Source organism: Sebastes umbrosus, chromosome 5 (assembly GCF_015220745.1).
Source record: "Sebastes umbrosus isolate fSebUmb1 chromosome 5, fSebUmb1.pri, whole genome shotgun sequence".
Lineage (NCBI taxonomy): Eukaryota > Metazoa > Chordata > Actinopteri > Perciformes > Sebastidae > Sebastes > Sebastes umbrosus.
Window position 1 is genome coordinate 19,599,804 of NC_051273.1, and position 6,000 is coordinate 19,605,803.

Sequence of the window (6,000 nt, forward strand, 5' to 3'; positions counted from 1 at the left end):
AAAAGAAATGCCCTTCCTCCTCAAAAATCGTTGGTCCGTTTACAAACTAAGTCCCACATTAGGCACAGGCCTTGAGTGAAAGTTTCAAGCTCTTACTTGCTCACACATACACACCTGCACATCCGCGCCCCCAACCCCCCCACCTCCTCCCACCTCTACTTCTACCATCGACTCTAATGCCTCAGAGCTTTGAAGGCAGCACGCTTCATAGCTCCATGTAAAAGCCACTTTGGTGGAGCATTGGCAATCTTATTACGGACTGCAAAACGACTAGCGAGTCTACTGGCAGGACATCTAACCCGCTATGAGCCTTACAAATTCCATATTAAAATCAATTTGATGGTGTCCCTAGTTTTTCATTCAGCACCCCAAGGCTGTGCGGAGGAGATGAAGTGAAATTTCGGAGAGGAATCAAAGTCTGATCGGGACTGGGTAACATAATAATTTCACTGCCGCTTATTGTAGAAAGACAGACGACTAGATAGTAGGGATGCCAAACCGAACCGTGGGTTTGTTGAACCGTTGCACCACTATTAAATACAGGCCTGCTAATTATTTGATGAGGTGCCATAGACAAGGAAGAGGCAATTATCTGAACATAGGCTATATAATATAGAAATATTATTCATTACTATCAATCAATCTATATATATTTTGGAGTTTAAACACATTGGAAATGGTTATGTTTTTCTTCTACCTAATGTGCAAAACACACCGAACCGAAACTGTGACCCAAAAACCGCAATACAAACCAAACCGTGGGCTTGTTGAACCATTGCACCACTACTACGTAGATTGAAAGTAAACTAAAAAAATTAGATAGAAATCTGCAACGAAAAGCCGATGCACAAACAGGTTAAATCCATCATTTATCGCCAGCTGCAGTGTGTGAAAACAACGGAAAACTGTTGTCCCCAGTTCACTCGTCCGAGAGAGTTAGCAGCCACAATGCTGTGCGTATTGTCGAGGACACATGCAGCCACTTTCCCAGTAGTTCGAGTCTCCACCGCATCATTTAGTTTAGCTGCGAGGTTGTCAGCTGTGTGTCTGCCTGGCGTAACGTCAGCGAGTGTCCAACAGACTGCGTGTGACGACGGTGCAATGCAGTGTACGGTTTATTTGTTGGTGAATAAATGCTACAACTCCTCAAGACCTAAGCCAAGTTCCTGTATCTTAAAGTGAAGGGGGTTAGCCCTGAAGTTAGCCACAACTCCGGCTCACGCTCACTTATGGTGGGCTGTTAAGGTGGACCAGCTATCCTCCTTTACGTGACAAGCCGCTCCTCTGATTGCTTTTTATTTCATTTTAAATATTTCTTTTAACCGTTTAACTGATTGCATCAATCGGTCATAATTCGTATTGTTGGTTAACGGTTAAACAGTTAATTAATAACATCCCTAATAGATAGACAGATAGATAGATAGATGTCTTGCAGTTAAAGACAACTTCCCACATGAAGGTAGCTCTCACGTTGGCCTTTTAGCCTTCTTTCTAAGGCTCATTCTGTTCAGCACAGCACATCTCTGGATCCCACTGACCTGTCCACTCACACAACCACACATCTATACACACACAGGTCCAAACCTCTGAAGGAGAATATTTGCTGATATCTGTCAGGTGGCTTTACCGACATGGATCGCAAATCCAAGTGTCACATAAAGGCTGCGTTTGGACACAATTGACTAAATCCACCTGGTGAGGGCTGCAGGTCGGCCAGCTGCCGCTGCTTTCTCTGTCTGTCTGTTTCTCATCTGTCTGAATCTTTCAGCAGAGTGCTTCACTCTTTGTTGTTTTAAGGCATGCTAGCTGCATGGCTGTAGGGATTGCCAGACTGAAACATCTCAATAGCTCTTAGGTGGATTGCCATTTCAGTTTGCACAGGCATTCATGGTCCCCAGAGGATGAATCCTAATGTCTCTTGTGATCTTTTCCACCAGCGCCACCAGTTTTCAGTGAAAACTATTGGTGTATGTGTCTGTGTGCCTCTGGATTTATTAGAATGTAAGAAGCAGCATGATCATAAAATAAAATTGAGTGATGTGAAAACATTAAAAAGGCAGTATTACCACAACAATAAAGACCTTTAAGAAAAATATGATTCACAGCTCTGCGCCTACAGGGAGACAGACGGGAGGATTAGAGAAACCTGTTTTTTTTTTCTGGTTGGTATATGGAATAAAAAGCAAAGCTGATTTTTTTCTCCCAACAACAAACCTTTTGCAGGAATTATGCACTGAGGCATTCTACGCATAATGCTCTTTTGGCGTTCACCATTCAGTATTTGTTTGAATAACACAAAGGAGGGAAAGTCACATTGCGTCTTACTTTGTGTGACTACAAATTATTAACCAATATCAATAGCAACAAAAATCAAATACTGTGCACATACACATGCAAAACCCCAACGCACAAACAAAGCCAGTAAGCGTGCATGGATCAGCCCGACCTGGGTGCAAGGGATCTGTATGAAATTAATTATACAACTTTGATATTCTCTCCCATAAATCCATGTGATTGGTTTCAGCAACCCCAGAGCTAGATCTCTGATTAGCGAGGAGAGCTTTGTAAGTATCACACTGGTGCCTCGGCTTCATAAATAGCCCTGCCGTGTTAGAAGGTGGAAGACAGGCAGAAATCACTCTCAGTCACAATGGTTTACGTTGCTCTTTCTCTACCCACTTCGGCCGTGATTTTCTTTAGCTTTAGTTCCCATTTTTCTCAGATCCAGGGGATTCCTTTGTACCTCTACAAATTAAAATTGAACACTTGCGCACACACAACAAAATGCGCTTGTCCTCTGGGAACGGCGGCACACAAGAGTGGAAAACATTGGCCATCTGTAGGCCTCTCAAGCACTCCCTATTTACCAGCTCATCAGAGTCTGACAGATAGAGCCTGTACAACAATGATGCCAACATTAGATACTTGATATCCGTGAGTGATGCATCTTTTACTCCTTCGCCGTGCGTGAAGATGTGCCATGTCGAGTTTTTGTTAACCAAGGAAAGGAACACCACGAGGTAGACAAAACAGGCGATGCTTCAGGAGCTGTCCGGGTTGCTGAAAAGCACATAAAGAGCCCACAGGGAGCTTTTTTCTTTTTCTGAGGATTAACTCAGGCAGGAAAAAATGTTAAAACAAACAGCTGTGCAGTGTTTGCATCCCCTTCAGGGTGTTTTAGGAGGAGACTGATAGAGACGCAACGCAATTCAGATGTACTGACATGCCACCTGACTTTAACAAAGGAAGCATCGCACCCAACCGGTGAGACAAAGGAAAGGCCAGGAGAGGAGAGGAAAGGTAGCTGAAAGGAAATCCACCGTGCACCCCCAAATCCCCCCCCCCCCCTCCAATCACTGGAAGATACTCGACGGAGCCCCTGTCATTAATTCAGCAGACAAAAACTGTTACCAGATGTCGTTATTTATTTATAGTATTTAATAGGGAAAATGCTTCCTTTGAATAATACATTTGGTGGGAGAGGGGTGCAGAGCTGGGTTTGGGGAGGGGAGGGGGTCTTTGATGAATATTCACGAGGTGCGTCTGGAGGGATTGTGGTAAACTACCTTTTTTTTCCTGCGCCTCTGTGCCTCCTGGGCTTTTGTCTGCTCCGCCACTGGCCATGATGGCCCAGCTGCGCTGCTCATTTGTTTGGCTCTCGGAGCGGTGGCTAGTTCAATATGGCTAATGCCAGACTATTAAATTATTAGCCAAGGCAAAGCTAGCAGCAGCCCATTCCGGGTCCGCTCCATCTGCTCGGCGGTGTCGGGTTGGAGGAGTGCGAGGACGAGGAGCTGTCTATCAAGCAGATTGACGTCCTCCGGTATAGGCAAAGGAGCAGCCTTCATTAAATGACCCGGTGACTGGAGGAAAAGGAACCCAGCCTATGTGAGATGAACTATGCGGGCTAACAAGCTCCACTACATACGCATGCATGTGCACAGACCAACCTGAACTTTAACAGACAGTACAAAAGCACACACTCTCTTGATCATTTATACAAACAGAATTGAATATGTGTACAGGCTGGTGTGTGTGTTTTCACTGCATAATTGGATCAGGGTTATCTAAGTCTGTAAATTAGTCTCTCTCTCTCTGCAGGAATCTTCCAGCATCCCTCCTACTCCTTCTACCACCACTGCCAAAAAAGCTGCATCCAATTGTAACATATACAGTGAGCCGAAGGCACTGAACTTTCAGCAAAGACACAGAAAAACAATAATAACTATCTTCTTTTTCCCACTGTAGAATTATGAGGATTATATCCATTAGCCAAAGCAGCACAACCGACTCATAGCACCACACACTTCCAACTAAGGGATTTGTAGCTGGAGGCCCTCATCCACTCAAACAGCCTAACTCAAGCCCAGAGATCCTCCGTACTGATACAGTGCAGTTGCTTTGGCTGCTCTCCCTTGTTTCATCTCGAGCCAGGGTGGCTTTGTTTGTTTTAAGCACAGCAGAAGGTTCATTGTAGGAATATTAATGTCTTACATTTGCAAAAAAAAAAATCACAGTTTCCCATTCACTTGCTTGGACACTACTCAAGTGCAAAATTGAATTCTTGCCCATTCACTTCTTCCGCTACAAGTGTCTGTACTAAGCGGAGTGCAGCCAGGCAGAAAAGGCGCATTATTGAAATGCACGACAACGCGACCTTGTGCAAAGAGCAGATAATTCTGTAAAATTCTCACAGTCTGTTACCCCTCCCTCTCTTTCTTTCCTTCCCCTTCTGTCTTTCTCCTGAGGTGTGATGACGGCATTCCTGAGCTGCTCTTGGCCTTGACCACAGTTGGAGTGGTGCCACAGAGAGGCAGTGAACCTCTCTCTAAAGGCATATTGTTCATCCTTTGTAATGCCTCATCACACACAAGGTGTGAAAATGGGGGCAGTGAACTGGCAACACCGGCAAAAAAAGGAACACCTCTTCTGAGAACAATGGCGTTAACAGCAGATCCAGAGTGGTAGAGTCCAAGCGGAGCGAGACGGGAGAAAGAAAGAAAGAAAGAAACAGACTGATGAGAGGAGAGAGAGAGAGAGAGAGAGAGAGAGACAGAAAGATAAACACAGAGAGCTTCTACAATATGCATGAGAGTGCAAGAGGCAGAGAGAAGCAAAAGCCGGCAGAATGACTGAAAAGAGGAGCTAAATGTGGAGCCACATCCTATTAGTGCAACAGGAGCTGATAGTTTGCTAACACAATTCAGGAAACTGGCAACAGAGGTGACACACACACACACACACACACACACACACAAGGAGGGAGGGTGAGGACGGAGCATTTGATCAGCCACAGAATGAAAATGAAGCTGGATGTTTTGTGATCTCTGTGGTGTTGCTCTGCATCAGCTGGGAAACAGAAGCTCCTGATCCATCAGCCAGCCTGTCTGCAGGTTCTGGCTTGGACTTGCACATTAAGGATCACTCTGCCAATGCTAAGGGCCAAATAAAGGATCACACATGTGGGACGACGGGAGGTTGGGTTAGGAGGGATAACATATCAGAGAAATGGATCAATTGTGACTGTGTGTGTATGTATGTATGTATGCGTGTGCAAATACCAGACAGAGAGCAACACAGAATAAGAGGCTAACAGAGAGCAAGAGCAAGACAGAGAGCGAGAGAGACTGGTAACCATTTCACAAACTGCTTGGCTGAATCTCATGCTTAATTTCCCAGGGGGTCATGAGCAACTCCGCTCCTACCCTCGCTTGCCATCCTCTATCTGACACCCTGCCATGCACTCTGAAAATGAAGACGAGCAGACGAAAAGTTGTTTTCTTTTCCAGCCTCACTATAGCATCCCTCACTGCGAGACAGCACCACTAAATACAGCCCCCATGCTCGGACCTCCTCCACTCTGATCAGTTCGAAGGTGCTGCTGTGCGGCTGCAAACTTTCCCTCCAACAGAAATAATTGAGAGACCCATTTGAGTGTTAGTGCCATCCGAGATAATGTCTCGGGTTTCCCCTCTCTCTGGTTCGCTGACAGTGCTGACA

General features: G+C 45.3%; 1 protein-coding gene across 3 annotated transcripts in view; it reads right to left on the reverse strand.

Moving 5' to 3' along the window:
- Window positions 1-6,000, reverse strand: part of ncanb (neurocan b) — a 217,655-nt gene that overhangs the window by 167,214 nt on the left and 44,441 nt on the right. The window lies entirely within an intron of this gene.